Source organism: Podarcis tiliguerta (genome assembly GCF_965153285.1).
Source record: "Podarcis tiliguerta genome assembly, chromosome: 1".
Lineage (NCBI taxonomy): Eukaryota > Metazoa > Chordata > Lepidosauria > Squamata > Lacertidae > Podarcis > Podarcis tiliguerta.
The window spans coordinates 175994-201628 of NC_139534.1; the positions used below are offsets into that span (position 1 = coordinate 175994).

The 25635-nt window shown below is 46.5% G+C and overlaps 1 protein-coding gene across 1 annotated transcript in view; it reads left to right on the forward strand.

Moving 5' to 3' along the window:
• Positions 1–25635, forward strand: part of MAP2 (microtubule associated protein 2) — a 311076-nt gene that overhangs the window by 90954 nt on the left and 194487 nt on the right. Inside the window, exon 3 of the mRNA XM_083399684.1 lies at positions 15092–15162. The gene's annotated coding sequence lies outside the window, so the exon portion shown is untranslated. The remainder of the gene's footprint in view (positions 1–15091; positions 15163–25635) is intronic.

The window sequence follows — 25635 nt, forward strand, 5'->3', positions numbered from 1 at the left end:
GAGAAAGAGTCCTCTCTGTCGTTCGAATGAAGTTGAGTCTCAATAGGAGCTTTGTTTTTCTGCTGATGCACTAGGCTCTGGTTTTGTTGGTTTTGTTGCATGTGCACTCTATCGTTTTGTTCCTCTGTTCCTTGTCTCCCTTCCCTCTTGGCCGCCAGTAGGGAGGTTAGCGGGGCTCTGTTTTCAAAGATTCTTAATAAATCTATTCCTTTCTTTGAGAATAGATTTCTTGTTCTAAAGATAAAGTTGACCAGATTATGATCTTTAAATGTGATCAGGGCGCAGACTGAATGTTCATCTTGATATAGGTAGTCTATACCTATAGAGTTTCTGCCACTCTTTTTTACTGACGTGTTGGGTTTTTCTAGACGGCTTAAAATTTTTGATGTTTTTAGTTTTCTTCGTCTTGGGTTCCGGTTTTCTTTTGCATGAGTTCTTTTTGGGTGGTGTGTAGATTCTAGCATCTGAGTCCAGGGGCTGATCTGTGGCTCTTTTTGCTTGTTTGAAATTCTCCACAAGCGTCAGGAGTAGGCCATTTGTTACTGCTAGGAAGTTTTTTATATTGTAGAGGTCTGTGCGTATCTGCACTATTTGATCGTGTAACTGGTCACCCCTCTCTTCTATACTGTTGGCACTCGCTGTAGGCTGAGGGTCTTGCTGGTTTTCCCTGAGATTCTGGGGGTCTTGCTGGTTTTCCCTGAGATTCTGAGTAGATTTTTGGTGCTCGAGGTCATTGAGGTTGGGGGAATTGGTCATCCAGGCGTTCTCAGCTAGGTCCAGTTCCTGCGCCCAGCTCCTGGAATAATCTGGTCTTTTGTGCTCAGTTTGTAAGTCTTTGCGTTGTATTGACCAATCCAGCACAGTAGGGGCAATTTCTTTTGGAGTGCTCTCGTGCTGTGGATTCTTATTCTCTTCTTTATGGGGGAAGTAATTGGTGATTTTACTTTGCTTCCTTCGGGGCTCCCACTCCCCCTGAGGTGATATTGGTGCAATTCCCAGGTCCATATAGTTCTTTCTTGTGAGGACCATGTTGAGCGTGGAAGAAGGTAATTGAGAGCAGTTTGCTGGAATCTCTTAGTCCTGGGTTTTTTGGCTTCACTTGGCTCAATCACAAGACGGATTGTGTTTATCTTCCAGTTTCCCACCTTCAGAAGGTGGGGAGGGTTGTTTTACAAGCAAGGTTTCATGCTAACGCTTCTGTCCTGTGGTGCCTTCCCCCTTATATTTGCGAGCAGAAATACCGAGGCTGTCTCCAGTACCCTTGTCACCCTCAAAGAAGTTATAAATGACTAATAAATCGGGATGGTTTACTGCAGCAAAGTAATAGGGCTTGTGCCAGGAGATAAAATGAAGCAGAACTTGCCTTCACTATCAGCCGCTCCCTATTTCTCGGCGTCCTTCGTCTTTTCCTTTGTAGATTAGTTAAGGAACAGCTGCCAAATGTTGTAGATAAAATACTGAGGCCGGTAAAAGCTGAATAAAAGCTGATAAAATTAATAAAAACTGATAAAACTAATAACAACTAATAAAAACTGCACAACTGCTGCGGAGCTCTAGTCAATGCTTCTACTAACGACGCCATCTTGGAGCTTTTCGACCATTACACAATTGTGGCTCTATGGCCCAAAAAAGTCCCATCTTACTTGCTGTACTTCAGATGAAGGAGGAAACAGAGAAAGGGCTTCAATTACATGTTCAGATCAGTACTTGTTCATGAAGTCCTTGAGATATCATAGTTCTACACTGGTTAGGGTACTCAGAGATTAAACCTGGACTTTGAATTGAGCCTGGAAGCCAGTGGGTAACCAATGAAATAAGACTGGATAAAAGTGGCGGGTGGTGCCTCTTGCTGGAGTCCCGTAGAAAGCATAGGCACACATCCAAAAGACATGTGCACAATATGAAGCGTATTATCAGAGTCAGCGAAAGCAAAATTGTGTAGGAATTGTGGCATCAAGTATTTTATTATTTACAGCAAAAGAAACAAAAGAAACGCATTTTGCGTGAGCTCCTTCTCACACATCCTCTCTAGCCCTTAGCTGGACAGAGAGCAAAAGCGGAAGTTTGTCAGCTTGACTTCTGCTCACACACACAGTGATAAGAAATGAAATCACCTGATCACGTGACCCTCTGCAACAGTGGCAGTGGAAAATACTAACAAAAAGTTCTCCATACACCTTATCCTAGTCCATACTGACTTCAGCATAACTATACATCATTGGAAAATTCATATACAGCACGTTACAGCTGCCCCAGCTGGATGCTACTGAGGCAGGGCTTCTAGATGTTGTTGAACTCCAGACCCAACAAGCATGGCCAATGGCCAGGGATGATGGGAGCTGTAGTTCAGCAACACCTGGAGGGCCATAGGTTCCGCTCCCTGCACTATGTATGGAATGAATGAGAGGTCCATTTTTTCAAGGTAAGTCTTCAGGAGGTGAACCAACCTAAGCTGCTAAGAGGCACTCTATAGTCTTACATGAGCTTCTGGGTGCAGTGATGGATCCTGGAGCACACACAAGCTCTGACCCTGATTTTTATGGTGCAATACCAACCCAAACAGGTTGGACACCCTAAAACTTATTAGTGTTCCTTCTGTTTTCCTTCATATTTTGTAAAAAAAAACCCAGAACACCTTTTGAAAGAGTTAACAAAGATATATTGGAGATACGTGTGCGACATTCAGTGTAACACTTTCTGGCTTCAAACCATTGGGAATAAGCATGATACAACCTTTCTCCATGAGTGTGTCCATTCAGGTGTTAAATACAGTAAATAGAATAAAAATTAATTCCCCTCCAGTTGCTGTACAGTATGTTCCACATACTGTCACTGAGTCATCCACTAAGATTTCTGGTTCCTTTTTCTGCCAGGTTCCCTCCCCTGCTGCCAAATTTTCATCAGTTTACATTTGCGTACGTTGACTTCTGTTAAATCCTGTGGATGCAGAAGCAAAAAGTGTGTTTGGGGAGAACAAAAGGGAGAGGTAGAGTAGGCAACATATTAGAACTAGTATTCTGTCCATTGCTTCTATCACTGATTGATTGTGTGTCTCACGGTTTTCACAAAATGCCCCAGAGTCTCCCACGAGGAAAAAAAAAAGATACAATCTGCTGCATGATACTGAATTTACTCTTATTACTGAAAAAAATGTGCAGGCTTTTCTCTTAAACAAAGTTGATGTTTGCTCCCTTTTAAGAAAGAGGTCTATACCTTTTAATCTCCTGAATATGAGAAACAGCAATGTATCAAACAAGAAAGTAGCCAGACTTTTAAATTAGTGCTGTACCTGATAATTAACATTTAATGTACCATATTTTTCATCCTATAGGGCGCACCGGCCCATAGGACGCACCTCGTTTTTTTTTGGGGGGGGGAAATGAATAAAAAAAATTATTTACCCCCCAGCCGCGGCTGCCGCCCCAAGCCATGCGCACACCTGCCCGAAGCATGGGGCACCCTCCGGAGGCTCTGCGTGTTTCGGGCTGCAGGCTGCCGCCCCAAGCCTCGCATGCCCGGCGGGACCTCCCGCCGGGCGCGCCAGGCTTGCGGACACTCGCCCGGGCTGCAGGCTGCTGCCCGCAAGCCTTGTGAGCCCGCGGGAACTCCCGCCGGGCTTGCAAGGCTTGCGGATAGCTTCCTGAAGCCTGGAGAGTGAGAGGGGTCAATGCGCACCCTTGCCTCTCGCTCTCCAGGCTTCAGCAAAAGCCTGCATTCGCCCCATAGGACGCACACACATTTCCTCTTCATTTTTGGAGGGGGGAAATTGCGTCCTATGGGGCGAAAAATATGGTATCTTCCTGGGTTTTCTTGTTCTTCAACTTCTTATTTGTTGGAGGGCAGAGGAACCAAGACTAATGCAGTAACAATGGTCTGTAATTACACAGCATGTGGTCCCTCTGGGATGCTTCTCCACCATGGGATTTATTATCTGTCTCACTTGCATAAATAATAAGATGTAAATTATCCCCCAGTGTTAGTAATGGCACTCTGTAATTGTAAAAGAGCCAATTACATGGTGAAAATAATGCAGTGAAAAGGTGTAATGCAGCTTAATCTTATGCAGGTTTACTCAGAGGTAAGGCCAGCATCATACATTTAAAGCAGTATTACAGCATTTTGAAACCTGAGAAGTGAAATTTGTTAAGCGTGCTGAGAGTTGTTAGGAGGCCCCTATTCCCCTTGCAGAGCTACAGTTTCCAGCATGGTTTAAGAGTCAATCCCTCTTCCCAGGAAACTGGAAATTGTAGTTCTGTGTGGGGAACTCACCTTTTAGCATCCTTAACAAACAGCAGTTCCCATGATTCTTTGGCCATGAGTGTTTAATCTGGGATGATACTGTGTAACTGAGTAGTGCAGACGGGGCCTAAATTTCATTGTGTCCCCAACAAAATGCTACACATTGTGCACACTCCAAGAGCCAGCTGCCAGGAGAAGGTAATTGCTACCCCTTATTCTGGTGAATTCCCAGTAGTGATGTATGGAAGTGAGAGTTGGACCATAAAGAAGACTGATCACTGAAGAAGAAGAAGAAGAAGAAGAAGAAGAAGAAGAAGAGGAGGAGTTTGGATTTGATATCCCGCTTTATCACTACCCAAAGGAGTCTCAAAGCGGCTAACATTCTCCTTTCCCTTCCTCCCCCACAACAAACACTCTGTGAGGTGAGTGGGGCTGAGAGACTTCAAAGAAGTGTGACTAGCCCAAGGTCACCCAACAGCTGCATGTGGAGGAGCGGAGACGCAAACCTGGTTCACCAGATTATAAGTCTACCGCTCTTAACCACTATACCACACTGGCTCTCCATTGAATTTATGCTTTTGAATTATGGTGCTGGAGGGGACTCTTGAGAGTCCATGGACTGCAAGAAGATCAAACCTAGCCATTCTTAAGGAAATCAGCCCTGAGTGCTCACTGGAAGGACAGATCCTGAAGCTGAGGCTCCAAGACTTTGGCCATCTCATGAGAAGAGAAGACTCCCTGGAAAAGACCCTGATGTTGGGAAAGATTGAGGGCACAAGGAGAAGGGGACGACAGAGGACGAGATGGTTGGACAGTGTTCTTGAAGCTACCAGCATGAGCTTGACCAAACTGCAGGAGGCAGTGGAAGACATGAGTGCCTGGTGTGGTCTGGTTCATGGGGTCACGAAGTCGGACACGACTAAACAACAACAACATGCTGGTGAATACAGGCATTCTGTTGAATACTGTTGCTAATTTCTGTATTTCTGTTCTGTACTGAGACAAATTCAAGGAGTGGCAATAGCATGGGACAATGGACAGGGTAATTCCATTGGCCAATAGTCCAGCCCACAACCTGTAGCACAATCCTTAAAGCTCTTTTAAATGGAGAGTTTTTCTTTTTAAAAAAGTTTTCCAAAATTGCTTCCTCTCTGCTTTTCAGTTATGATTGCCTGGGCAGTTGATATCTTCCTAATTCTTATTGTTTCCCAAGCCTACAGGAATGAAAGATTTGCTTTTCATTCATAGTGCCCATGTAAGATTCTTACAAACCTGCTTGTTAAATAGCTCCTAAGTCAGCATCCTATGTGGAAAGGAAATTATGTTTGTCTAGTGCACTTATAACCCCCCACCCCGCCTTCAAGTCTCAGCTAGGAACTTCATGCTCTTATTCAGATGCTAATATAAACCATCTGCTTCTTTAACTGAGGCAGGCAACTAAGCCATGTGACCTCAGTTATTACCATTGCCCTCTTTCTGAGAACTCATTCGCTGTTAAACCCTGAACAATTATCAGCTGATTAGGATAATTTTAAAAGACTTTCAGAATCCTGGGGCAACCTACTTTCCCAAATCATGCATTGCTGAATGCACATTAGTTATAAAAAGGAAAGCAAATCTTTTAAAAGACAGAATTTCTAAAAGACAGTGCATTAGATACATTGCTTGTTACATAGAATGTAGATTCTATATTACATCCCATTTACTGAATTTGAGGGTAAAACCTCAGCGCCTAGGACTTGCCGATCACATGGTCGGCGGTTTGAATCCCCGCGGCGGGGTGCGCTCCCGTCATTCGGTCCCAGTGCCTGCCAACCTAGCAGTTCGAAAGCACCCCCGGGTGCAAGTAGATAAATAGGGACCGCTTACCAGCAGGAAGGTAAATATCTTCCCCATGTGCTGCGCTGGCTCGCCAGATGCAGCTTGTCACGCTGGCCACGTGACCCGGAAGTGTCTGCGGACAGCGCTGGCTCCCGGCCTATAGAGTGAGATGAGCGCACAACCCTAGAGTCTGTCAAGACTGGCCCGTACGGGCAGGGGTACCTTTACCTTTACCTTTATACAAAATTATAGCTTCTTTTATGGCAAGTGAAGCTTGATCTGCCATTTTAAGCAATGCATTGTGATAAATGTGAACATTTCTCAGTTAAGGGCTACTTCACCCATTAGTTTCTTGTTAGCTGAGAGTGTTTGAATGGAAGAGAAAAATCTGGTATGCCTGTTGTCAGAGCTGGCTCCAGGTCCCAGCTCACAGAGGACCAACGCTAGCCGGTAGTAATACACAAAGGTCTTTATTGAAGTACAGTTTCCATTTTCAAGCCGGAGCGCCCCAGCTCTACGTCTAGGGTTTAGACCGGCGAAGCTCCATCTGAATCTCCGCCCCCTGTACACCAGTTTAAGACTCTAGCCTTACTCCACCTCTTCCGTCTCTCCTTTCTCCTCTGGGTCCTGCTACCCCCCGGGGTCCCTTCCTTCCTGGATTCTTCCGACGCAGACGTAGACCCCCCTGACTCCTCCCTCTCTCTTCGGCGGGCTTTAGGACCTGGCTCCCTATCCGGGCTGCCAACTGCTGCACCCTCCTGTACATTTGAACTTGGCGCGCGCGCCCAGCCTTCAACCTTCCTCTCGACCGTTTCCTCGCTCCCCGATGGAGGCGTGGCCAATCCTGCCTCATGTCCTCCCGCTGGCAGCGCGCCGCCTGATCCCGATGCCTGGGACTCCTCCCCCCTACTGCACTCTGGTGTGGACGCTGGTCCGGATTTCCAACTGCTGCTCTCTGAGTCCCCCCTGGCCCCTTCTTCCTGGGGTGTCCCCCTTGGAACCCCCCTTGCTCTGACCATGGGAGCCTCTTTCTGTGAATCTTCCGATTCGCTGGAAAGACTCAGAGACCTCGGACCGCTGTCATCGCTGACATTTCCTTCGGACTCCTCCCCCTCGCTCTCCATTTCCTCCCTTTCCTGTGCCTCTGCTCCTGAACCCCTGACATCCATCCCCCCCTCGAAGCCCCCCCTTCCCCCCTCCCCTCCTTCAGGTGTGGGTGCTAGGTGCTCCGTCGTTGTGGGGGTGAATGGCGGATACAGTTCGTCCCCCTTGGCGTGCATCCAGCCTGATAAGTCCGGCTCGTCCTCCGTTCTCTCGCCGACCTCGATTTCCTCTGCTTCCATCTCTTGGCCGCCGTGCTCAAACCCAAGGTCCTCCCCCAACACGTCCATGTCCGTCTCTCCCCCGGTCACCTCTGGAGCCTCTGCCTGCCAAGGACCCCTCAGCCACTTCCTGCTCCACTGCTCCTCTGATCGATCGTCCCACCAATAAGAGCGGTCTGAGGCAGACCCCGAGGGCGATCCCTCCGGGGAACGTGTTCCTAGGGCCGGTTCTTCGTCCGAGGTGAACCCCTGGAACGTGCTGGCTGAAAGCGTGGGTGTGAAAAGCCAGTCGTCGAAATACGCGGCTGGCATGGGCCTGTGTGGGAACAAGGCATGAAACTCTTCCTTGAGGAGAGGCTCGTCCAAGGCATAGTCCGGCACCCAACGGTTGGCGCTGGCCGGGGTACCTTCGCTGGCGAGAAAATATTCTACTCCCTCTTCCCCCCATCTCGAGTCTAAAATCTCTGTGACCTGGTTGATGGGGTCCACTCTTGGCGACCCCCTCCTTGTGGGCGTTTCCCTGAGCGGGTCTGGTGCCGTGCCCGGCACCTGAAATCTGTGAGGTGCTTTGTAGGGCGTGAGCACTGATCTATGGAACACTGGGTGCATTCTGGATCCCTCCGGAAGTGTCAACCGGAAGGCCACGGGATTGATCTGTGCCTCGACTTGGTAAGGTCCTAGCTGCTTATGTCCGAGTTTCTTCTTCGCTAACGATCTGGTCGGCACTGCCTGAGCTGCTAACCAAACCCAGTCTCCCACCTGTATGTCTTCCCCAACCCTTCTGTGCTTGTCAGCCTGCAGTTTGTATGCGTGCTTAGCTAGTTCTAACTGCCTCCGAAGCTGTTCGTGGACTTCCTGCAATTCTGACGCTAAGGCTTCCGCTGCCTGTGGCTCCCCCTCCCCCAGTCTCTCTAATCCCGGGAAGGTTCTGGGATGCCTCCCGTTGTTAGCGAAGAACGGTGTCACCCCCGTGGACACGTGCTTCGTGTTGTTGTAGGCGAACTCAGCGAGCGGCAGGTAGTCCACCCATGTTGCCGGCTGCTGATTTGCATAGCATCTCAGGTACTGCTGCATGATGGCGTTGACTCGCTCCGCTTGTCCGTTGGTCTGCGGGTGTCTTGCCGACGCTAGGTTGATCTTGATGTTCAGGAAACCCATCAGCTTCTGCCAGAAGTTCGAGATGAACTGTCGCCCCCGGTCGGACAGGATAGACCGTGGCAGACCGTGAACCCTGAACACGTGGTCTATGAACAGTTTGGCGGTCTGTTCCGCCGTGGCCACCTTCGCGCACGGAATGAAGTGGGCCATTTTGGTGAACATGTCCACCACCACTAGCACTGCCGTCTTGCCCCTCGAGCTGGGTAAATCCGTGACAAAGTCCAGGGCCACCCTCTCCCACGGTTCGCTCGGTGTCTGCAGCGGTTCGAGCAATCCCGCCGGCGGTTTGTGCACTGACTTGGCCCTTTGGCAGGTGTCGCACCTCGAGACGTAATCCGCGACTTCCCCCCGCATCTTGGGCCACCAAAAATCTCTGGCTACTAATTCTGCCGTCTTCTCTTTGCCAAAGTGCCCGGCGGTGGGTGCGTCGTGCAACTGCTGCAGTACTTTCGCGCGGAGGTCGTCTCCCGGTACGTAGAGGGCCCCTCTGCGGATGAGCAATCCGTCGCGTATCTGGAACTCGTCGTCCTTCGCCGTGCCCCTGTGCACCTCCTCCATCTTGGCTTGTGCGAAGGGGTCCTCCTGCAGCGCTCGACGGACAGCATCCAGGTCCACGGTTGCTGAAGCGCACGCCCACGCTTTCGGTGCGAAAATGTGCTTGGCCGCTGCTGGTGCCGCCTCTTCGAGGTATTGCGGCTTTCTGGACAGTGCATCTGCCATGATGTTGTTGTCGCCTGGGATGTACTCTATCCTGAAGTCGAAATCCGCAAAGAACTCCGCCCATCGTATGTGCCGCTGGTACGCCAGTACTCCAGGTTCTTATGGTCCGTGCGAACCTGCACTGTGTGTTTGGCTCCGATGAGGAAGTGCCGCCACGCCTTGAAGGCTGCATGAATGGCCAGCAACTCCCTGTCCCAGATGGTGTAGTTCTGCTCTGACTTGCTGAGCTTTCGAGAGTAGAAGGCACACGGTCTCCAGTCCCCATGCGGGTCCTTCTGCAACAGTACTGCGCCCACGGCTCTGTCCGAGGCGTCCGTTTCAACTCTCATCGGTCTGCTGGGATTCACATGCAGTAGCTGCTCTTCGGACGAGAAGAGACGCTTGAGGTTCTGAAAGGACTGCTCCGCTTGCTCCGTCCAGATGAACTTCTTCTTGGAGCTGAGCGTGTCGGTAATGGCCGCTGTCTGCATCGCGAACCCCTTGATGAACTTGCGGTAAAAGTTGGCGAAACCCACAAACCGCTGGACCTCCTTCCGATTGCGCGGGCTCTTCCAGTCCAACACTGCGCGAACCTTGGTGCTGTCCATGGCGAGCCCCTTGTCCGACAACTTGTAGCCCAGGAAGTCTACCTCCTTCATGTCGAACTGGCACTTCTCCAGCTTGGCGTACAGCCTATGCTCCTGCAGTCTCTGCAGAACTTCCTTGACGTCTCCCTCGTGGGTCTCCTCTGATTCTGAGAATATCAGGATGTCGTCCAAGAAGCAGACGCATTTCTTGTAGAGGAGACCCGCCAGTACGTGATGCATGAAGGCTTGAAAACAGTGGGAGCCATTTTGTAATCCAAAAGGCATAACTCTGTATTCATAGGTGCCCAGGGGCGTGAACATGGCAGTCTTCCACTCGTCGCCCTCCCGTATGCGAATCAGGTTGTACGCCCCTCGCAGATCCAACTTTGTGAAAATGCGTCCTTTCCTCACCGTTGCGAGCAGGTCGTCTATTTTGGGCATAGGAAAGGCCGTGGGCTTGGTCTTGGAATTTAAGATCCTGAAGTCTACCACAAGTCTTTTTTGGGGCGTGTCCTTCTTCTTCACAAAGAACACAGGACTGCCCCCCACTGCCTTCGACTCCCTGATGAAACCGCGCTTCAAGTTGAGGTCAATGAACTCCTTGAGTTCCTGCAGCTCGTCTTCAGACATGGAATACAGTTTCCCGGTTGGCAGCGTCGCCCCTGGCAGGAGGTCAATCTTGCAGTCATAGGGCCTGTGGGGAGGCAGCTTGTCCGCTTCTTTCTCGCAGAAAACCTCCAAAAACGCTGCGTACTTGAGTGGCACTGCTTGCAGCGTGCCTAATTGTAGCTGTGGGTCATCCTCTTCCCCTTCCGGGCTAGGCAGGATGCAATGTTCCGCACAGTAGGAGGAGCCGAAGGTCAGTTGGCGCTGGTACCACGCCAATGCTGGGCTGTGCCTGTGCAGCCAACTCATGCCCAATACTACCGGCGTGTCCGACAGGTGGGTGACATTGAAGCTGATGACTTCTCGGTGATTCCCAATTTGCATCACCATCGGAGGCGTTTGCTGCACCACCTGCCCCCCCAGCAATTCCCTGCCATCCACCGTGACAACCTTCAGAGGCAGCGTGGCTGGCAGTAGTGCTATGTTGTGCTGTTGAATGAAATCCAGTCCTATGAAGTCTGTGTTACTACCAGAGTCAATGGTAATCGGCACTTCCATAGTGAGTCCATTGGGCAGTTGGAGCGATGCTGTAAGCTGCACCACTGGTTTGGGCGGGAGGGGGTCTGTGGGTTGCAAAATTTCTGGGGATTGCTTCACTGACTTGTCTGGCTGGACCCCAGTGCCTCTTCCTCCAGCCAGACTCTGTCGTTTCCCTGCTGCGGTTCTCTCTGCTGAGCTGCGTCTGTTACTGTTGCTGAAGCTGCAGTGTGCTTATGGAGCCTCTGGGGACACTCTTTCGCCTTGTGCTGAGCACTGTCGCAGATGTAGCACTTCCTGTTCCCTCTAGGAGGCTTCGCTTTGACTGCTCCCGGTGTTAGGGCTCTGGTAGCTGATTGAGCCCTGGCGCCTCCAATCTCCATCGGTTCTTCTCCCCCTCCCTGCGGAGGTGTGGATTGCGCACGCGCTGCATCCTTGGGAAAGAGGGGAGGTGCTCTCGCTGGCGTACGTCCCCAACGTCCTTCTTCTCTGTTCCATGGACGTTCTTCCAGACGCACCCCAATCTCCAGCGCCCTCTGAACCACTTGCTGAGTGCTGCTTGGTCTCTCCCCCCTTGCAATCTCATCTTTCACATTTGCATTCAAGCCTTCCCAAAAAAGGTCTCTGACTGGAGCAGAATTCTTCTCCCATCCCAGCGCATGGACTAATCCAAAAAAGCGGGAATGGTATTGCCTCACACTGGCTCTGCCTTGTTTGAGCCCATGTATGTCTTTTCTGGCAATATCAATGTCTATCTTGGATAAAAAACACGAATCCATCGCTTTAATGAAATCATCCGCATTTTGGAGCGCCGGATCCTTGTCTCTCCACAAATTGCGCAGCCACGCTTTTGCTTCCCCATGCAAATGGGACAAGATAAACCCCACTTTCTCTTGTTCATCTCTAAAGTCTTTTCCCAGCAGTTCCAGCGCAAACAGCAGGTCTGCTCTGAAGTTAGGGTACTGCTGTAAACTCCCATCGAAATGAGATACAAGGCTGCCTCCTCTTCTCCCCAGCCCAATGCCCTCTGATTTGGGTCCCGGTTGCCCCTGTTTAGAAAGCGCTTCCAACCTGGCTTGGAGATCCCTGCAGGCAGTATCCATTTCCTCCTCCCTTTTCCTGGATGCAAGTACCTCCGCGTTGAGTTGTGTCACTGCATTTTGCAGTTCTGTTAGTTGCTGTTCCGTAGTCATCTTGCCTGACTTGTGTGAGCTCGCGAAGCACCACTCCTCTTCCCTCGCTGCGTCGACTCACGTTACGAGGTTCTTGGTGCAAATCTTTTGTGAGATGGAGCTTACTGTCAGAGCTGGCTCCAGGTCCCAGCTCACAGAGGACCAACGCTAGCCGGTAGTAATACACAAAGGTCTTTATTGAAGTACAGTTTCCATTTTCAAGCCGGAGCGCCCCAGCTCTACGTCTAGGGTTTAGACCGGCGAAGCTCCATCTGAATCTCTGCCCCCTGTACACCAGTTTAAGACTCTAGCCTTACTCCACCTCTTCCGTCTCTCCTTTCTCCTCTGGGTCCTGCTACCCCCCGGGGTCCCTTCCTTCCTGGATTCTTCCGACGCAGACGTAGACCCCCCTGACTCCTCCCTCTCTCTTTGGCGGGCTTTAGGACCTGACTCCCTATCCGGGCTGCCAACTGCTGCACCCTCCTGTACATTTGAACTTGGCGCGCGCGCCCAGCCTTCAACCTTCCTCTCGACCGTTTCCTCGCTCCCCGATGGAGGCGTGGCCAATCCTGCCTCATGTCCTCCCGCTGGCAGCGCGCCGCCTGATCCCGATGCCTGGGACTCCTCCCCCCTACTGCACTCTGGTGTGGACGCTGGTCCGGATTTCCAACTGCTGCTCTCTGAGTCCCCCCTGGCCCCTTCTTCCTGGGGTGTCCCCCTTGGAACCCCCCTTGCTCTGACCATGGGAGCCTCTTTCTGTGAATCTTCCGATTCGCTGGAAAGACTCAGAGACCTCGGACCGCTGTCATCGCTGACATTTCCTTCGGACTCCTCCCCCTCGCTCTCCATTTCCTCCCTTTCCTGTGCCTCTGCTCCTGAACCCCTGACACCTGTGTATGTTGTCAGGTATGAAAACTGTGCCATGTGTCTTTTGCTCTGGAGAGGAACCTTTCGTCAGATGAAGCACCTCCCCCTTTCCAAATAAGTTTAAGTTTATCCTCTTTTTAGATCAGTATGGTCCAAAACAAAACGTGGATATATATTACTCTTTCTTGTCTACCCCACAGTTTTTTCCTTCTGCTTCCAGTTCCTTCTGGGACAGTTCCCATCTTTATGTCATTTTATAGAAACACTGTTAAATGAAAATGGTGTTCAGCCACCATGTGAAAAAAGCATGCACTACATCTTCTGTGTGGAATATCCGGCCCTTGAGCACAAGGCTGTTTGATGCTAAGCCGCACTCACTTGCCCTACACCTGAAGTCATATATAACATCAGGGCAGGAAAAGATGGCAAAGTGTGACATACCCCTGTGCCTTTGCAAGACCAGCCATTCAGATGATCAAATGAGCAGCAGGGCTTCCCAAGCACTGATGAACAACTGATTGCTGGCACTTGCAAATCCCTTACCTAATGTGTCTTCAAAATCCATTTGCAGGTGTGGTTTGGATTCAAATGATGCCTTCAGTTAGGGACAGCCCCCCCCCCCCCCCCCGTTTGCAAGCATGGTTTGAATCCAAACTGTCTGTAGACCGAGAAGGAAAATGCCTGTTTGCATGTACAGCCTGGAAACCAATCAGCTGATTGGCACTTCAAAGCAGCTTGCTCTCAGTGCAGATTGGCACAGAGAGTGAGACCTCTTGAAGCTGTCACCTGATGTCAGGTGATTGACAGGTCTAGTCTTTCTGTCAAAGTTGGCCTGTGTTGTGTGTGAGAGAGACTCCAGTGCACCAGCTGGATTCAATTCACCACCCATCTACAACATCTGCTCTAACCAAAATACTTTTTCAGAATTTGAAATAATAATCCATCGATATTTCACAAAATGCAGGCACCTAAGTTCGGAATTTTATTAATTAGCTTTTTTTTCATCCCTCCTTTCAGGTTAACCATCCTCACAATACGATAAAGAACATGAAATTACAGTTAGAAAAAGAACATTTTAAGACTGTGAGATTTTACCACATCCGCACCACCATTTTACACAGGGAAGAAACCACAAAATATTGTGTTGGAAATAGTTATATTGCCTTACAGTGTACAGAAAATGATGTGGCCAGTTATACATATCTCTTAGCCAGTTTCTATAAGCCCTATCTTGATGTTGGGGGCCAATTGCCAGTTTTGATGCAGGACAGACATCCTGAGTTATAAATGTTTATATGTTGAAGGGGGTGGGGGAGGATTTAGCAGCTACAGCAACTGCATGTCTAAATCCTCTCATTTACATGGTCATTGAAGGTGCAAAAGAATCCCAGGTTTATATTGAGCCTGAGAATGTTAAAATGTTTCACTAAGCAGGATTTAAATATAAAAATTGTGGAAATTTCACTGCTTCCCCCTTTCCACTTGTTGATCGCATTTCAGCAGATCCTTGTTGGAATCTCAGACATTACAAGCTTCCCCATGTAAATATATACTAACACAGCTCATGCTCACCTTTTTGCATATACAGTGGTACCTCGGGTTACATACGCTTCAGGTTACAGACTCTGCTAACCCAGAAATAGTGCTTCAGGTTAAGAACTTTGCTTCAGGATGAGAACAGAAATCATGCTTCGGCGCAGCAGCAGCAGGAGGCCCCATTAGCTAAAGTGGTGCTTCAGGTTAAGAACAGTTTCAGGTTAAGAACAGACCTCCGGAACGAATTAAGTACTTAACCCGAGGTACCACTGTATGTAAATTATCAGAAGTATTCCGTCTCTCTGGGAATTGTTGACTGAAATTTAAATACATAGGAACACACAATAAAGAAGCAGGAAAAAAGAAATAGATGTTTCCTATGAATTACAATTCTGTTTTGACATAACTGTGATTCGTTTTCTATTTGATGATTTTCTGACCATTATTTAAGCAGCTTAAAAATATTTTCTTTCCCTCAGATTTCAAGGGTTAATACCAATGCTGCTTTAACTTCACTTTCCCCCCTTTTTATGTCTCTCTTCTTCAGCTGGGTGAAGAGACTGGTGTCTTACATTGCCAACTAATCCAGAGGACAGTGTGCTTGTACACTACAACCAGGTCAGTGTGTTTGAGTTTCTGTAGTAAGGATGAAAGACGATTAACATATAATTATTTTTAACACTCCCTGATTCAGAAATCCCCAACAGTAGATAGGATTAGTAGCATGTAGTTTCTGGACAGAAACAGACTTAGAGTGTCCCCCCCGCCATAGGATAATGCAAAATGCATACATTTCCTTTTTATAAAAAATGATTTTTAATTTCAAGTAACAAAACATACCCATACAAGAAAAACAGAGTACAGAAAAAGAAAGAAAAACAGTGACTGATGGTTGCAGTTTTAGATGTTCCAAGAAAAGCACTCAAATGAATATGTTTCTTCATAAGGATCCTTGTGTTGGTGGACAGTGGAAACCATGTTTGGTTTTCTTAACAAAGTCAATAAAAGGTGTGAGTCTTTCCCCCTCCCCTCCCCCCCAGCCAGGGCATAATTACTTTTATGAAATGGCTAATTTGTCCATAAGCATGACGTCCCATACTTGTGACATCCAGGCTTCAAAAAGATTTGCATTTAAATTTTCCTTAAAAATATTGCAATCTCTAATCTAGCTGCAGTTAATAAATGGAGGATGAAATCTTTGGTTAAGATTTCACAGAGAAGCAACTCAGTCTTGTCATAATCAAAATCATCTCCTTCACACAGAAAATCCCTTTTGCTCTCCTAAGATTTCTCTGTAATACATGGGGAAAATTCTTCAGCATGGTGACACATTAGTGCTATTTCCTGAATACATCTCTTTTTGTGGTTTCTGGTTGTCAGGGAACTGCCATCAGTGCTGGAGGGAGAGAGCAAGATCCAGAGGGATTCCAGAGAGCGTCCCGGGATTGGGAGAGGCAGCCCATCTTCTGGGGAAGAGAATCAGCGTAGCACCAGTGGAGAAGGGGGGCAGATGGGGGAAGCGGCGAGGCGGTCCCATGACTCCTTGCCGGGGACCAGCGGGGAGAGTAGAGGTCCTCCGCTGCCTACGCCCTCCTTGCGCAGAAGGCTTTCGCGCAGAGAGAGTAGGAGGAGACTAGGCGTCGAAGAGCTTCCTTGCTAGAAGAAGTTTAAGAAACGCCTACTGACGGATTCTGCCAGCGATTGAGACAGCCACGGGTGAGTGGCTGTCCGGACAGAAAGGGTTCACTCAGGCAACCCAGCCAGGTGTTTGCACGGCTTACGCACGAGCAACCCCTAGAACCACTACACTGGTTTTTAGCCAATTCTATTTTTATATTTTCTGTAGCCCTTTCCCTCTTTTCTTTCTCCTTCTGTTATTAAATCTTGCATCTTCAGACACCTTTTGTTTTGAAAAAGCCTTTCAAAATGGCAAGTGCTCTGATGCTATTAGAGCTAAACTAAACACACATTTCATAAATCAAGTTGCATAGAAAGAAATACACGAGGGAGACTAAATTGTGGCTGCTCGTCCCACTTCTTACCTCCTGTGCATGAACTGCACCCTCCATTTTTGTAGTGTACAGATCGCCCAGAGTTCAGAGTCCTGTGGTCCTCTAGTCGTTGAACTCCAAACCCCATCAGCCCAAGGTCAGCAGGGCCAATGATGAGAACATTTGGAGAACCGTAGTTTCTTCACCCACTCTGCTCTACTGTTAACCTGGCATGCCTCTAAATCTAACCATGCTCTCAAAGTGAGCAAGTTTTAGTATTTTCAACTGGAGGAAAGTGAGGGAAGCTGTCACTGAGCTCAGTTATCTCTCTCTCTCCCCCCCCCCCCCGCCTTTCTTGATAATCTACAGATTATTTTTGACACAGCAGGCCTTTTGAGGATGATATTCTTCCTCTTTTGGGGGTGGGAGAGGGAAGCACGGAGGAACCGTCTCTTGCTCCATCTCTAGGAATACTATTGGGAGCTAGTGTAGTGGAATGTAGGGAACCACATGCAGAGGAGGGATTGCTGGATCTGAGTGACAAGAGAAGGCATGGATAGTGTGCAATTTGAAGTGGCTGTTTGGACTCTTGACAGTCTGCCTTGTTGCAGAAGGAAACTCCGGTTTTGGGGTGGGTGAGCAACCCTAAGGGAGAGAGTTGGGTTGTCTATGAATTGTAGGGACAAGGTAGTGGAGATAAGCTTCTTTCACTTGCTGGTCTAATCCTGGCAGGAAGTGGAGCAATCTTCATTTTAGGCCACTTTACTTAAAGCCTGGATGAGATACTAGATAGACTGAAGCCACTTTCTTTCAATTAATTAGAGTATTCATTTTCCTCTACAATGTGAGAATTATTGCAACAATGTCACCTGGGATTTTGAACAGATTATGATTGATTGATTATATTTCTGTGCCCCCTTTTCATTCAAATGAATCTCAAAGTGGCTTACAAACAATAAACGACAACAACATAATAGAACATCACAAAGACAACATAAATCATGTAGAATAATTAACAAATCATCAGTAAAACAATTACAAATCATCAATAAATAGCAGTAACAGGGTGAACAGCTTTGTAAACAGAAGTGATTGTGGATGTTAGCAAACACAAAATGGTATTTTTGAGCCTTCTTTTAAAACTTACAGCATTTCATAGTGGGGAGAGGTTAGAATAATGTTTGACTCATGTTGTAGTGAAAGAAAATGCTATAAACTGTTGTTATATAGATGATATTCCCCATTTCTAACAAATTATTTCCCACTAATGTCCACATTTTCCCTACTAATCCAGAAAGCTGTTCCACTTGGGTTCATAATCACTTGCTGAGAGCACCTAGAAATCTTTAATATTTCTGGAATGTATGAAGTTGCCATATACTGAGCCAGACTATTGTTCCACATGGCTCAACACTGTCTGTTCTGCTAGCAATGGCTCTCCAGGGTCCCAAGCAGAATTCCTTACCAGAGATGCTGCCCAATTAACTAGAATTGCCAGAGTTGGCACCTTGTCCTTTCTGCACACAAAGCCTGCACTCTTGCTACTAAGCTCAGGCCCCTTTTCTAAGTGGTCGTACCACGTTCTTCATGGGTCTGTTGCCTAAAAATGTGGAAGCACTCCTTTAAAATGGTGCATGTAAGAATTAAATATTTTCTTCTGCCCTTCTAAAAGGTGCTGGGGATTTCTTCTAGCTAGTCAAATGAATTAAAAATGGCAAGCTTGTCAATAACTTGGTAGCTGAATGGGGAATAGCACTTTCAGAAAAAGAAAAGAGTTGTGAGATGTATAATTACTCAGCAGCACCTACAATATAATGTTGCCGTCTTCTTCTAATCATTTCTGATGCCCTGTTATGTTTGTCACTTGAAGAATGCATGCTTTGTACAGTGAGTCGCCTTCTTTGTGCATATGGCACTTGGAGAAGGTGACAAATTGGAAGGGCTGATTTGTGTTGAGTGGGATGTTTGTACACTCAGAGAAACAGGAATGCAGTCACTGTAGCGTTTTCAGGTGTGTGGACTTAATGTGCGGTACTTTGTGTGGGTGGCAGTATGATTAAATAAAAAAAACCCCACAGTTTCCATCCATACTGATGTAGAGGTCAACTAACTATCATTCACTCACTCACATGAAAACCATGAATAGGCTACTATGATGCGCAAGAGTTGTGTGAGAAGTAACTAGAGGAACATGCCAAGGAAGAGTCAGCTCAGATTCTCCAACCCATGTTGCTGCTCTCAGAGGGTTTTAAAAAAATGTTTCTTGGCTCTGAGGAAATACTGAGATCCAATAAGTCAACTGCCACCCATGTAGGGGAAGCATAAAGCACTTCCACCCACACACAGGAGGAGGGAAAACCATTTGCTCTGATGGCATCCCCTCTGACAGGGGTGGGTGCCACTTTCAGAGTCAAGGCCTGCATTTGGGAAAATGGGAAAATGGTTAGGCCCACACGCTAGTGGCACACTCTGCCGTTTGTACGTCCATCTCCCTTTCATTTTTCTTCCTCATTCTTATTCACACTGGCCCTTGCACAGGCACACAAACACTTAACAGAGCAATCCACAAAATCAGCTACCATCTGCTCCCTTCTTTCAGGCTACAATGTGAACCAAATTTACCTGGGAGTAAGCCCCATTGAATACAATCTCAATATATGGGACTAGGATTGCTCTGTCATTCAACCTCTTCCAGTCCTATTCCCCGCTCCTCTCTTTTGTCCACATATGTGCATGCACACACACACAATCACATCCTTTCATGCACAACCATACAAGCACCCACTATGGCTCAACCTGGTCCTGGGTTGTCCATGTCTTTGTATGCTAACAACAAGACCTCAAACATGACTCAGTAGCTGGCTAACTGGCAGCCATTTTATATAAAAAAAATCCCAATATTACTATCTTACGCAGAACTTAACACCCTGGAGACCATCAGATCTGAGAGCCTGTTGAAATCATATCTATATACCAAAAACTATTTAGGACACTACTTAAAAGACGACTTGATTTTTTTTCTGCATTATATTCTTTTTATCTGCACTCCCTTCTGATAATGACAGTCTGGTAGTAGGTTTTCTGGAGTATTGTCAATTTTCAAGACATTTACTTCTTTGTGGAGTTTAATCTTTGTTCCAATGTTTAAAACACAAGGGAGGCTGTTAAAAGTAAGCAGTCAAAATTCTGCCAAATGCATGTCTCTTGAGTCGTAGACATTCACCTGCGCAGAGCAGGAATATGTATAGCAAGCAGGCAATGGGATACTATGGTGGCCCAGCAGGCTTGATTTCCATATTTCTCTTGGAGCAGACAGTTATTTCAAATTGAATTGCTGGCCCAGCTCGCATGTCACATTAAAAACCATGGCTTGAACAAACTATGGTTTGATTTACTAGTGCATGCTGCTGAAGAAAATTACTACAATACAGGGGTACCTTTGGTTGTGGACACGATCTGTTCCGGAGTGCCATTTGCACCCCGAAAAGTCCGTAACCTCCTGCGCATGTGCGAACCACGCAGAACACTTCTGCGCATGTGCAAACCTCGCAGAATGCTTCTGCGCATGTGCGCACAGTGAAACCTGGAAGTAAACACTTCTGGGTTTGCCGTGTTCTTAACCCGAAAAAACGCAACATGAAGCGTTTGCAAGAAGAGGTATGACTGTACCCCTCTTCTGTTCCTGCTCCTGATTCACTGCAGAGGAGATAAAATGAGCCAGAGTCTGGTTTGTCTTGTCCTCCAAACCCAGGCTCATGGTTTGTTTGGTTTATTTCAAACTATGGTTTAATGTTATTTGTGAACCAAACCTACCTCTGATTAGTTCTGATTTACTTTCTGTATGTGATTTCCAGATGACTTGTTTATTGAGCATTCACCTTGATTTGTTTGTACACAGCTTGCAGGAAGGTTGGGCAACATTGGCAATTTACAGAGAATTCATTCTACCTTGTTTGCAGGGAGGTTACATGATGTTGTGTCAGTTAATTACTATATCACACTTTCCAGTGCACTTTCCTGTCACAAGAAGTCCAAGTTTGGGAGGAAGTGGTTTTGTGGCACAAGAGTGGCTGAGGCAACCAAGTCAGATGGGCAGGGTAAAAGCAAATCATTGTCATCATCACAAAATCAACTTTAAATAGGGAAATTGAATTTGTCAAGATGTGATTGAGTTCCACCTGAAGAAAGCAACACTCTGGAAGCACCCTGCATATTATTGTGTAAGCTGGGTGGAGGTTTAAGAATGTGTATACAGTTGTACCTTGGTTTTGATCAGCTTTGTTCTCGAGCGTTTTGGCTACTGAACGTTGCAAACCCAGAAATGAGTGTTATGGTTTGCGAACTATTTTTGGAAGCCAAACGTCCGACGGGGCTTCCGCGGCTTCCTGCAGCTAATCAGAATCCGTGCTTTGGTTTCCGAACGTTTTGGGAGTCAAACAGATTTCCGGAATGGATTCTGTTCGACTTCCCAGGTACAACTGTATTCTAAATGTATATTCTGTTGAAAGCAGTGGGCAGCATCTATATCTGATGCATATTCCAATGCACACCCAGTTTATGCCTACAGTTCCTGAAAGAAAAACAAAAAAACGACTTTGTTGAATGTCTGTGTATATCTAAAATTATGGGGCAGAAAAGTGAAAAGCTCCACAGAAAGCCATCCATGCACACATCCCTAATAATAATATAAATGCCTTTCCAAATCAATGTGAAAAGTTAGTCATCACTAATTTAACTCACATTGATTTCAAAGGAACCAAAGTGCAACTACCTTGGTCTGGATGGAAACTAATGATATGACAGGGTTTTGGTGCATGGAGCAATAAAACCATGGGTAGGATTCAACTAAGTTGTTCTGTGTGCAGAACAAAATCTGCTTGCACAATGGGATTTTCTCCTCCTTCTCCAACCTGTACCCTCAACATTTGCTCTGGAGGGTTGGGGGACCCCCAGTATAGGTTTAAGGGATGCAAAGAGGCATGCCTAGGGTAGGAGTGAGTGGAAAATATTGCATGAGCATACCTTGTTTTTCACATGCATACCTGCTATGTTGAATTTCACTCCATGTCTCTGTACAAGTGTAGTATTTAGTAGCCGTCCCCCAGAATATTCAGCTTTTGTTTGAAAATATAAAATAACGTTCTAGCATTTGTGGCTGCAAAATGTGAAAATGTAGACTATATATGGAAAAATGTCAGAAGGCATCACTGGACTGTTAGGCAGAAGGGGTTGAATATGATGGTTGGGATCTAATACCCTATTGATGTGACCTCAGCCCATGATTATTGGAAGCAGATTAGGACTACAGCCTTGTGCCCACTTACCTGAGAATGCACCTCAATGAAGTCAGGTGGGAAATGTGCACAGGAATGTGTAATAGATACATGGTCGCACAAATACATAACTCCACAATTTATAAAGGCCTCAATATTCATTTTTTTAAAAATTAAAAATTACATAAAATTGTGTACCAATGTAAAAAGCAAAAAGTAAAAAGAAGTGCTGAATAAGCCTTCAATCCTAACCCCTCTCTCCTGGAAATTTAATAGGATGTGCTTCTGAGTAGACATGGTTAGGACTGCATTATAATTCATGCAAAGCAATGATATTGAGCAGCATAATCATGAAATGAAAAGTTCAAGTTTTGTATTTAAGCTGGGAGGAGTGCAATAGAGCTGAAAATCATAGTCAAATTTCCAGTCTCTACCCTTTTCCAGCAAACATGTAGTGAGCAAATATATTAAAAGACAAAGAATATTTGTTCATATCTTTTTTTGCTCAGTTACTGAGTGTTCAAGTTTCCATTCCCCTAATGTGTAAAGAAAAGAACAGTGAGGAAGAGTATAGTGATGACCAGTGGAATCCACGTTGTTGTGCACACTTATTTTCCATATTTCTCCCCAACTCGTATCATGTTGCCATTGAATCTGACTTGCTTAATTAGACCTCCTGCCTGGCTCCAGCTCAATGTGCCAAGATTCAGACAAAGTAACCCCACCCCTTCCTATTACTTTGCTTCCTAGGTTCACAGAGATAAAAGAGACACTTCTTTCCCCTCTAACTATGCTGAAAAAGAGGCCTCATTAAACCAATTTCTTGGAGGAATGGATACCAGCGTGTTAAATGGGTTCTCTGTGCACATTGTGAAAGGGATTGTGTAACATCAGTTAGGGGCTGGACAGTGAGGCGACTCAGCAACAGTTTCCTGTGTTTTATTTTCAGTCATTTACAAATCACAGACCTGGCTCTTCAGGCATTTTGTTAGACCAGAGCAGAGCAACAATTGGGATGCTTTCTCTTTAGCATCACAGCTCTTGATAGCTCCTGTCCCATGCCTAAAATAATAAGCCACACTAGTGAGGCTCTAAAAGAAATGACCCATAAAGGATCAATGATGAGACAACGTGTCTCATGTTGTGTTGCATGGATTTATATAAGAACAACAACCCAGTTTGCACATAACACTAAACCTGGCTAAACCATGATTTGATTTAGGGCAGATCCACTCCATAAATTTAAAGCACAATCAATGCACACATCTTCCTCCAAAGAATCCAGGTAACTGCAGTTTGTTAAAAGTGCTGGGAACTGTAGATCTGTTAAGGGAGGGTGGACCACAGTTCCCAGGATTCTTTGGCAAACCATGTACTTTAACCATGCCCTTGATGTGCTGATGGTCTGGCTTTGTCCTAAGTGCGTCATCCAAAATGTCTTGAAACTGGGGTTTCCTCCTAATATTTTTCTGGGCTACCCCATTCAACAACTGTTGAAAGCAGCAGGGCCAACTCTAGATGGGGCAAGGCAGCAGATTTTAGAATACTATTAAAAGATGGGGAAATGTTAATTATTTAGTGAATTGTGATTTTTTAAATAAAAAAGCCCACATGTTTTGGGGTTTTAGTATCTGGTACATATGAGAGAGGGGGGACGCGGGTGGCGCTGTGGGTTAAACCACAGAGCCTAGGGCTTGCCAATCAGAAGGTCGGCAGTTCGAATCCCCGCGACGGGGTGAGCTCCCGTTGCTTGGTCCCTGCTCCTGCCAACCTAGCAGTTCGAAAGCACGTCAAAGTGCAAGTAGATAAATAGGTACCACTCCAGCGGGAAGGTAAACGGCATTTACGTGTGCTGCTCTGGTCCGCCAGAAGCGGCTTAGTCATGCTGGGCACATGACCCGGAAGCTGTACGCCGGTTCTCTCGGCCTATAAAGCGAGATGAGCGCCGCAACCCCAGAGTCGGTCACGACTGGACCTAATGGTCAGGGGTCCCTTTACCTTTACCTTTAGATATGAGAGATGGTCCATCTTTTAGAGAAATAACAGTCACTAGTGTGATAGCACTGACATGCAAAGGCTATGAAGGCTGGAGATTGAGCCTTAGTTCTAGTGAGCTAGCTGTGCTATCTTAAATTATGTTAAACTATGCTATGTTAAACTATGCGATGCACAACACCAGACCCTCCAAGTGCCCCTATTTTCAGGGACGTCCTGATTTAGGGAAGCTGCCCTGGTTTCTGATTTGAACCTGGAATGACCCACTTTTCCTTAGGATGTCCCTGTTTTATTAGAGAAATGTTGGAGGGTATGGAGTTATCCACCCCTTGAGCCATCTGAAGGCAATTCTGTATAGGAAAGTTTTTTATGCGTAATGTTTTATTATGTTTTTATATATGTTGGAAGCTGCCCAGAGTGGCTGGGGCAACCCAGTGTGGGGTATAAATAGTAAAATTATCATTATGGAATGGGGTGTTTCTGTTTTCGTCAGAGAAATGTTGGAGGGTATGCCACACCCTTTGTGGTTTAAAGAAGTTTAAATTCCATGACACACTCTCCATCCGCTAAGAGAGAGATTTATGGCCTGCATGAGTGTGTGTGTGTGTATGAGAAATAATTAAATTAAATTGTGTTGGATGATGTCTTAGGTTGTGTCTCTGCAGTGGTGCTCAGTTCAGCAACTCAGAGATGGATGGATTTGACTCACACTCTCATATTGCGCAGTCAGCTTTGTTGTCTGCTATGTGCTATATCTAGTACAGGTTCCATTGCTGACTTAAATCTTCAGCCAAATTTTAATTTAAGAAGCCAGATTTTCTGGACTGTGAATGGCCTTGCATTTAGATCTTGCGATTTGAGAGATAACAGCGACTTAATTTGAGAGCAGCCTCGCAATAAGTACAATTGCTGATTATTTGTCCTGGTGTGTGAACATTTGGCTTTCAGAGACCCTCATCTGGCAGACATGCAAATGAACGAGTAACATTAATAGTTAAGAGTGGGGCCTTTTTATTGTTTGAGGGGGGTGGACTGTATGCTGAGACCCTTCTCATTCCTGAGTGCAACAACTGTTAAAATCTAAGCAAGGATTCAGATTTCGGGAACAGCGAGTCTAGCTTCCTGGTGAGGTAATGGCCTATGTGTGGGGTGTTAAAGGATCAAAGGAAGGGGTTCTGTGCCAGAAAACAGATGGGTGGGCTATCTTTGAGTTGAGGAGTCACGAGCTGTGCTGGCCTGATTAAGCCCATTTCCCATATGGACTAGTTCCTTCCAACTCGACAGTTCTGTGATTCTGTGATTCCTGCATTGTTCTTTATCAGTGCAGCCTTGGTTTAGACCCCTTACTTCTGCTCTGGTAATGCTACAACCTATCATGGTGATATCTGTTTACTCTGGCAGAGCTGCAGGAGATAGACACTGGTGCCGTTGCTGACATTTTTTCACACACATGCATACCACAGTTCAAGAAAACCTGGCAATGACACCATGAGCTGATGCTCTTTATAATACTCATTTAAATCTCGGCCCCACCCCCTTCACCATGACTTTAAAATTAGAGTGAAGAAAAATGAGCAAGAGAGCCTTGCTGTCACTTTATTTTTGACAAGGCAATTACTGTGTTGTGTTCCATAACTCAGATCTGGATTTGTGGCTGTAGATGGAAATTGTTGTCTTGATGCTGATGCTAAGTTAGAAAAGAACTTAGTGTTTTTTTTAAAAAAAACACAACTTTATAGAGCTGTGTAAAGTTGCATTTAGTAGTTCAATGTATGTATGCTTATTTGTCCGCCACCCCATCCTTGAGAGGAGGCAGGCCCTGTGGAGGCTTA